The 9,419-nt window shown below is 43.4% G+C and overlaps 1 non-coding gene across 1 annotated transcript; it reads right to left on the minus strand.

The window, feature by feature from the left end:
- Positions 1 to 4,987: 4,987 nt before the first annotated feature.
- On the minus strand, positions 4,988 to 5,060 carry TRNAG-UCC. The gene has a single exon. It is a non-coding gene; the product is annotated as a tRNA-Gly (tRNA).
- Positions 5,061 to 9,419: the final 4,359 nt, after the last annotated feature.

Here is a 9,419-nt window from a genome sequence, read left to right on the forward strand (position 1 = left end):
CTTTGGAAAGTACAAATAACCTTAAACACAACTTCCTAGAACTTGTCCTGAACAGGTTGTATTTATTCTCATGGGACTTTTTGTTTTCAGGCAATAGCTTGTATGTGAAAATAGCTCTTGCATTAACGGTGGTAACCATTTCAGTCATGGGAGAGATAACGTCACCATTTCAAATGGGAAAAAATGTTCTAAACAAAACAGTGAGACAGGTTCCCAATTGTGATACATCTTGCTCTATGGGAGCAACAGCCCAGGGCCTATGGGGTTTGCAGAAGCACAGGGTGGAGGGAGGTGGAGGGGCTTGCCAGACCCAGATCTGAACATCACTGGGCAGTCAGAGCACCTAGGCATTAATCAAGAGTCTGGATTTGGATCCTAGACCGGCCATCTATTCATCACCTATCTGTGACTTATTCACTGCCAGCCCATGAAATGCTCTGAGTCTCAACTTCTTCATTTGTAAACATTTCAATAAATAAATAAATAAATTTGGGGACTTCCCTGGTGGCCCAGTGGTTAAGACTTCATCTTCCAATGTAGGGGGTGTGGGTTTGACCCCTGATTGGAGAGCTAAGATCCCACATGCCTCACGACCAAAACATAAAACAAAAGCAAAAAAAAAAAAAAAAAAAGAAACCCAGAAGCAATATCATAACAAATTCAATAAAGACTTTTAAAAAATGGTCCACATCAAGAAAAAAATCTTAATAAATTTTTCATCTGTGTGTTGTCAGAGTAATACAGTGACTAAAGCAGCAGAGTCTCTGACTTACAGAAGGTACTTGATAAACATGGTTCTTACCTTACACTGTCATTATTGTTATCATTAATATGTATTTTATAGTCTATTTTATAGAGTTAGGGAGAATGATTTTTTTTCAAAATACATTTTTCGTAACACGCATGTTGACAATAATCTGAATTCTATGTTCCTTATGTAATCCTCTTGCCTTGAGAACGTTGGTTCGCCAAATTTTTTATCAGAATTTCCCTCTGTTGTTAAATCATTCCCATTAGCATACAAACAAGTTCCAGAAACTCATATCCTGAACAAAAAACAAAAACCCCAACACCTTCCTTTGTCCCCACATCTCCCAGAAAGGACTTCCATTTCTCTGCTGCTCTTCAGAGCATGAGTTTGTAAAGGACTGACTTGGTTCAGCCACCCACACTCTCATTCCCATTTTCTCTTAAATCCACTTGAATCATGTTCCTGTCTCCACAATTCCACTGAGATCCCTCAAGGTCGCACACACCTTCCTTGTTTCCGCGTCCAACGGTCTTTTCTTACTTGACCCTTGTACTTGGCACTGTCCCTTCCTCTGGAAGCGCTTCTTTCAGGAGCTTCCAGGATATCACACACTTTGATCTTTTTTCCTGCCGTTCTGGCCACTCCTTTTCCGTGACCTTGGCTGGATATCTCAAGTCTGAAGAATCATTAAATGGTGGAGCACAGCAAGGTTCAGTCCCAATATCTTCTCCATTTCTCTTGGCTGCCTAGATATCCCATCCAGTCCATGGGCTTAAATAGCATTCATGATCTTGATTCTGATGGAAAGACAAACAGATGGGAGGACAGAAGGATGAGCATAGGAACCCAGCCCCCAGCTCTCCTCTGATTCCCAGACTCCTTTTCCCATCTGCTCATAAGATACTACATCCTGGATGCAGAAAAGGCATCTGCAATCTAAAAAGGACCCTGGATACCCACCCCACTCTTCTAGGCTTCCAAATCTCAGTAAGTGGTACTGCCATCAGCTCCAGCCCTAAACCGGAAAATCACCCAGAGTTCTCCCTCCCCTGCCTTCCCCTCCACAGGCACAGCTGCCCTGGATTTGCCCAGTTTGGTCCAGATTCTTTGTGAGCACTATCTAGGATATATTTCTCAGGAGTTGGGTGTCTTGGCTGTAGGTCCCGCACATGTTGGCTTCACTAGTCACGGCCAAATTTGTTTCCCAAGTGGAAATTTCCATGTCTCTACATCTTCTCCAGTATGTAGGATTGTTAGACTTTTTAACTTGGGGGTGAGTGTGAAATCGTATCTAATTGGTGCCCTTAATTTTCCTTACCTTGATTGCTATATGAGACTGTGCGCCTTTTCATCTATTTGTGGACCATTCGTGTTGCCTTTTCTATGAGGTACATTTTCATGCCTCTGTCTGTTTCCCTATCGGGTGGTCTGTCTTATTTTTGTACCTACTTGTTTTATTAATTTGTATATTGATCCTTTGTCAGTGGTATGTATTGCAAATGTCCTACCCCAGGTTGTTACTTTCTTTTTAACTCTCATAAGTTGTCTTATAATGAGCAAACATTTTTATTTTTAACATAGTTCAACTTATCTTTATTTTCCTTCATAGTTTGTTTTTTGCATCTCATTTTAAAAATCTGTACCTACTTCAAGCTTATATATTCTCCTAATTGTCTTTTAAATTTTGTCATAGTTTTGCCTTTTGATTTTGTCTTTAAATTCACATAGAATGGATTTTTAATGTGAGAGGAAGCAATCCAACTTCATGTTTTTCTATATGGATAGCCATTGTTTGGATCAATAGCATTTGCTGAATTGTCCACTCTTTTTTTCACGAATCTTTGATGCCTCTCCAGTCATAAATAGAGCTTCCATATTTGCATTAGTCTGTCCATTTGTCTGGAGAAGGAAATGGCAACCCACTCCAGTGTTCTTGCCTGGAGAATCTCAGGGACGGGGGAGCCTGGTGGGCTGCCGTCTGTGGGGTCGCACAGAGTCGGACACGACTGAAGCGACTTAGCAGCAGCAACAGCAGTCCATTTGTCTGTCTAGCTTTGTGCCAATACCAACAGTCATTGCTGCCATATGATGGGTCTTATGTAACTAGTCAAGACACATTTTCAGGAGTCTCTTAACCATTCTTCATGCTTTTCTCTTCTTTATTCATTTTTGAATCATTTTGTCGAGTTTCCAGTAGGGAGGGATGGGGCAGAACCTTTGGGACCTTGATTTAAAATGACCATTATAGGAATACTTGATATTGACTCTTTCCATCTATGAATATAATCCATCTTTCCACTTACTTTGCCCTTCTTTACTGTCAGTCCACAACGGTCTAAAATGTTTTCCTAAAGAGCTTACTCATTTTGCAAGATTTCTCCCTTGCTCCTTCATACTTTTGCTGCTACTGTCATTGTTTTTGTTTTTTCAAAATTATACTTTTTACTTTCGGTGGTATATAAAAAGGCAATTGGCATTAGTGTGTTGATTTTGTATTCAACAGCCTAGCCAAACTCTTATTGGTTTTCATAATTTTTCCATATATTCTTTTGGGTTTTCTATGCAGACAAGCATATCATCAATAAATAATAAGAGGTTTATTTCTTCCTTTCTACTCTTCATGTGGCGGACAAAGACGAAAAATACTTCGTAGTTATAATCAGAAAGCCCTGAGATTTGTTGGATTAAAGGGTTAGAAAAAAGGGAAGAATGAGAATATTTCCCTATCCAGATTCTTTAGAGTCTATATGGTGGCAGATGGTGTCTCTATCTGAAGGCTACAAAGGAAAAAAACACCTTAAATTAATTAAAAACAAGCAATATACACAGACAGGTAAATGAAACTTGCTTTATCCTATATAATGGAACCATATCCTTAGCTTTTATCATCACCAGTTTTTCGGAATGATGTCGATGTAGTCAGGGCTTTATTATGTGATTGCAAAGTACAACATCCTTCAAGTGTAACCATGTAGATTCATTTTTCCAAGGAATTTTGGAAAATAAATGAACAATATTTTTGTCACCTCATTACCATGGTCTCCTTTTAAAACTTAACTGTATCACTTCAATATAAATTTTGTACATTATGGTTTTATCATATAAACTCTATTGAGGTAATACATCTTTGAAGGTATTTCTTTTCAATGATCAAAAAGCTCCCTAAGAAAAGCTGAAAGGTGATGGCAGGAAATGAATCAGGTCAGTAAATATATGCTTTTGGGAAGTGGTGGGGTGGCCCTTGGGAGGACCCTGAGGATGTGGAGGAGAAGAGATCTCAGCAGATATTTGGAAATGGTCTTTGGAGGAGGGCATGATCTGTTAAATTAACTGGGGAAATGCAGAAAAGGAACATGGTTTTCCCAATAAAAACTAAAAATATAGAGATCTGGATTAGAAACTTTGAGGTCTATATCCACTTAAATATTTTCAGACCCAATCAAAGGAGTATAAAATAAATCAAAGATAAAAATCTAATGTTTTTAACAAGGAAACTTGAGAAAACTAGTCTTATGAAAATTATCTGGTAAGAAAAAGGTTTGTGTTTTTCCAAAGTGTCTACATTTACAAAGAAAGAATTTTCTACAATTACAAAAAGAAAAAACTGCTGAAGAGTCATAATGTGAGACATAAATATTCAACCAAGTTAACTGATATTTGTTTGAAAAATAAAAGTAGGAGATGAATTGCTTTCTCATGGAAGAGATTCTTCTAGTTTACTGTGTAGGGGAGCAATGGGCTTTGGGATCTGACAATTTCATGGTGCATTTTTCTGCACATTTCATATGACTCAGGCTTCATGTTTGTATTATCTCAGAAGTCTAGTCAAATGGAGAGGTTTAAACTAAGAGTGAGTGAATGAAGCTTGAAGACCAGTAGTATGGAGAAGGGGACTCTGGGGTGGGATTGCCTGAGTCCGATTCTGCCTCTGCCCCTATAGCCGTGTAACCTTGGACAATCTTAAGTCACCTCTCTGGAACTCAGTTAGCTCATCTGTAAAATAGAAAGCCTCACGAATAGCTTCTGAATAGAATAGTGACGAAGTTTAAATGAACCAGTGAAGTCCCGAGAGTACTACCTGCCGACCTGCACGGGGGTTTGTTTATCCACCCACTCAGTCCCCAGTGGACTCTGACACTTGTTGTGGCTTTCTTGTTTGTTTATTTTTTGGCTGAATCCAAATGACCTTTTATTTTTTTTATTTTTGTCCATGTCACATGGCATGTGGGATCTCAGTTCCCTGACCAGGGATTGAACCTGAGTCCCCTGCATTGGAAGTTCAGAGTCCTAACCACTGGACCACCAGGAAAGTCTCTCTGATACTTGTTGAAGGTAGAAAGCTCCATAAGTGTTACTTATTTTTATTTTGTTATTGTTATTATTAGAGAAAAAGACCACAGAATCCATGAAGTAATCATTAAAGAGATTTGGACTGATTGAGTTCATGATGACAATGAAAGCTGTGAATCTAACTGAAGAAACAGTCCGTTCCCTGTTCCCTCGGGGAACTAAATGCACGTTAGGAACAGCTGAAGGCAGCTCAGGTCCCAAACATTCAGGGCATCCTGCATTCAGACCACGTGTTCTCAGCCCCTCGGGGTCTCTGCTCCTCGTCTTTCCTTCACCCCGGAGCTTCTTCCTGTGATTCCTTCAGGTCACATCCAGCCTCTTGACTGTGTCTTTGTGCTTGGTTGTTTTCTGCTGCTTCCTGAATTTCTGTCAGCAATCCAGTTTTACAAATTACTTGGCTGAGATCTGTGTTTGTCGTCTTCCTTTGAAACTGTGATTCACAGTGTACACCCTTTACACAGGATCCTCGCAGCCGAGAGACTGAAAAGCTTGTTTTCAAAACAAATTGCAGAACAGGCCGGCTACCCGGGGTTTCCACGCAGCTGCTCAAATGGTCAAATGTAATTAAGGGAGCACGTTCGAGATCTCTATTTTTTTTAACGTAGCTGAAATGTTTTTAGATGCTGATCAGATGGTGATGTCACTTCGCCCACAATCTAGTCAGCTGAGAAAACAAACTTGAAGAAGAAAAAGAGAACACTTGGGCTTGAGGATTTGTGTAAGAGGCATACAGACTGGACTTTTTTGGTTTTTTATTTTCATCATTTTAGGACTTTTGATGTGGACCGTTTTTAAAAGTCTGTATTGAATTCATTACAATATTGCTTCTGTTGTATGTTTTAGGGGGTTTTTTGGCCCCAAGGCATGTGGGCTCTTAGGTCCCCAGCCAGGGATCAAACCCACACTCTCTGCACTGGAAGCTCAGAGTCCTAACCACTGGACTGCCAGGGAAGTCCTGAGACTGGGCTTTTTAATTGAGTAAGAAAAGGGTGATGTTCACAGTAAGCTTGAAGGATCCTTGGTTCCTAAGCTTTTAACTTAGGACAGACACAGGAATAGCTCTTGTCCCATTCCGTCATGTGTAAGGTGGGAAGCACTGGCACTAACTTCTGTGTATTATTTTGGGGTTAAGTAAGACTGTGCATGTAAACACTTAGTGCCACGCCTGGGGCAGGCAAATGCGCAGGTGTTGCTGTCATTGTTATTATTTATTGCATGGACTGAGCTGCGTGTACTTGCCCGAGGGGGAAATAGGGTCATGGTAACAAAGTGTATGTCCGTGACCTTGTCCACTGGCAGAATTTAAGAACCAGCTCTGGTGGACAGAAGTCCCAGTGGTTCACAGAAGCCCTAGGAGTGTCATTGGTCTGTTTGAGAACTGAACCCTCTTGGCTGCTACAAAGGAGACCTCATTTTCCTCTGCCTGGTCCCTGAAGCCATCCCCGATGAATCCTGCATCTCCAAACACCCTGACAAGGGCTGCGCAACCCACATATCCTCCCCGAGCCTCGGGCCTCCAGTCCTCCCAAGGTGAACAGTGCGTTCTGCCCCCCAACCGCCGCTGCACAGCCCCCTAAGCAGCCCTCCTGGAAATAGACCTTTCATTTTTACTATCTGCTTGATTCAGTGCTCCTGTACCAGCCCCCTAGGACAGTGTGGGCTGGATGCTCACATCCCCTCCTTTCCTGGCCCCATTTCTGTCCCCCAGATGGGGGGATCGGCCCACCCTGTTCTCCAAAATGCTGGAACACTTCAGACTTTCACACTGAGGCCACACCTCCTACTTCTGGAAAGGCAGCAAACATACACGGTGGCGAAGGGAGGAGATGGGCAGACGTGGGTGTCATATGCAGCTCAGCCTCCTGTGTAAATGTGGGCAGCCACCCCACCCTTCTGCATCCCGGCCCTCTTCTCACCCGGGGATCCTCCCCTCCAGGGGCTGCTGTAAGTGTCAGTGGCACAAACCCAGTGAAGGGTCAGCTCAGCCCTGCTGAGAGAGCGCTCACTGCTCCACACCCAGACCCCTGCGACCACAGGACGACTCCAACCTGAGCATCATCCTCCTTCCTTGCTTCATCCAGCATCTCAACATCCTGCCATTTCTAGTCCAGAGACAGCTCCAGGTTCTACTGACCCCTCCTGTCACCACCAGCACCATCTTCCTTCAGACCTTAGGGTCCCCAGAAGCACCGCTCCAGCCTCCTAACTAAACATCAACTCCTGTCTTGGCTCCTTTCCTTCCGGAATGTTCTCCACACTGCAAAGGTGTGCAGACAGTCTACCAGCTCACCCTCACCTGCAGGGAAAGGCAGAATGCAACACCTCAGAAAAGTCATCAAAGGCGCTTCATGAGCCCTGAGCTTGCACCTCTCAGCCGCCGGAGTGCCTGTGCTGCCCTGGCTTCTGCAAACCAGTCCCCTCAAGCTCACCCTCCCCCAACAGCTGTCAGGGGTTATACCATGACCTCTGCTCAGGTGAATCATTTCACAAGTTTCTGGAGCCTCATAAGCTTGGTGGTCCCTCTTGGAAATGAATTAGTGCCCTGCTCCCCGTCTGAGCATCAGAGTTATGGGTGATCGCTGCTCTCATCTTTTGCTGAGCCCTGAGCAGTGTGGCTGGTGTGGGTACCCGCTCAGCAGAGAGAGAAGGGTACTGTGCCCTGGTCACTCCAGCCTTCTCACTCATCTGATCAGTAATCCGCGGTCTTGGCTGACTGTTAACCTTTTGCACATGCTATACAGCATCTCTCTAGAATGGCCTTTTCTCCCATTTTCATCTTGACAAACCCCTACTTCTCCTCCAAGTAATAATATCACCCGCTCATATCACCTTGTTCTTACATACATACCTGGGGTTTCCCAGGTGGCAGAGTGGTAAAAAATGTGTCTGCAGTGCAGAAGACTAAGATTTGATCTCTGGATCAGGAAGACCCCCTTGAGTAGGAAATGGCAACCCATTTGAGTGTTCTTACCCGGAAAATTCCATGGACAGAGGAGCCTGGTGGGCTACAGTCCCAGGGGTCTCAAAGAGTTGGACACGATTGAGCCACTGAGCATGCTTCTATCCCTAACTTTAAGCTCCTCAAAGTTAAGGAACTTGTTCATCTTTGGATATACAACCCCTAGCAAAGAACATAATAATTTCTCAACAAATACATGTTGCTGTTCAGTCTCTAAGGCATGTCTGACTCTTTGCGACCCCATGGACTGCAGCACACCAGGCTTCCCTGTTCTTTACTGTCCCCGGGAGTTTGCTCAAATTCATGTCCATTGAGTCAGTGATGCCATCTAACCTGGAAGCTGGAGTTTTTGCTTTTCTTTTCTTTGTGGATAATTCACAGTTCCAAGACTTTGTATTCTGGGAAAGTAGAAAATAGTTCTTTATAAAAGGCAGGTTCCCAGGGCTTTGAAACAAGTTCCCAGATAAATCTCACTAACTTGACCTATCTGAAGCTACCTTCGTTCTCTGCTTGGCTTTGTGTGGGAGGAGCAGGTCCTTGGGCATCTGACAAGAAGGGCTAGCTACATAGAACCTTGGAAGGTTGTCCTACAGTGTGAATCTAGACCTCTGGGCTAACTCAATAAAATGCAAAAGTTCCTGCTATTTTAGAGTTTTAGAGAAATAAATATGGGGTCTTGAAAACAAATCTCTAGGGAAATGTGGAGCGCTTTCTAGCTGTGGGCTGTCCTCCACAGAGTGTTGCAAGACCTGCAGTTGAAAGAGGGTTTAAACCTCATGGCAAGTGAACAAAAGTGGTAATAATAGATTAACATTAAAGTGCATCTGAGGCTGACTGTGAGAGAAGAATTTTAAGTGCTTTAAAAATGCATTAACTCAGCTCTTGCAATCATCATGACAACCCCATTTACAGACAAGTAAACTGAACAAACCCCCAGTCTGACCCCCAGTCAGGGCCCTGGAACTTAACCCTGTACCTCCCCTACTCCCCAAAAAGGGAAAGAACTCAAAAATTCTCTATTGAGAGCTACATTTACAGTCTTAATGTTGTCTCTCACAGCATTGCGTTTTTAAAAAGGAAACTCCGAATAGTGTGAGATCTGCACTCAAATTCTAAAGCCTGACAAGGCTGCTGCCCACAAACCCATGGCAAGACAGGCAGTCCCCCACTCGAGAGTGCCCTCCCACCACCATATCCATACAGCCCTTTTGTCCATGGGGCAGAGGGAAAGCACAGCCAGCCTCTCTGGGTGTGTCCAGCTGCCCTGGAGCACCACTTCCTGCTCCATGATGAGAGTCTGGTCAGACAGGGCACCAAGGGCCCGCTATCCAAAAAGCTCTTGACATGGACCTCGATGCA

The sequence above is a fragment of the Bos indicus x Bos taurus genome, chromosome 13 (genome assembly GCF_003369695.1).
Source record: "Bos indicus x Bos taurus breed Angus x Brahman F1 hybrid chromosome 13, Bos_hybrid_MaternalHap_v2.0, whole genome shotgun sequence".
In the NCBI taxonomy this organism is placed as follows: Eukaryota; Metazoa; Chordata; class Mammalia; order Artiodactyla; family Bovidae; genus Bos; species Bos indicus x Bos taurus.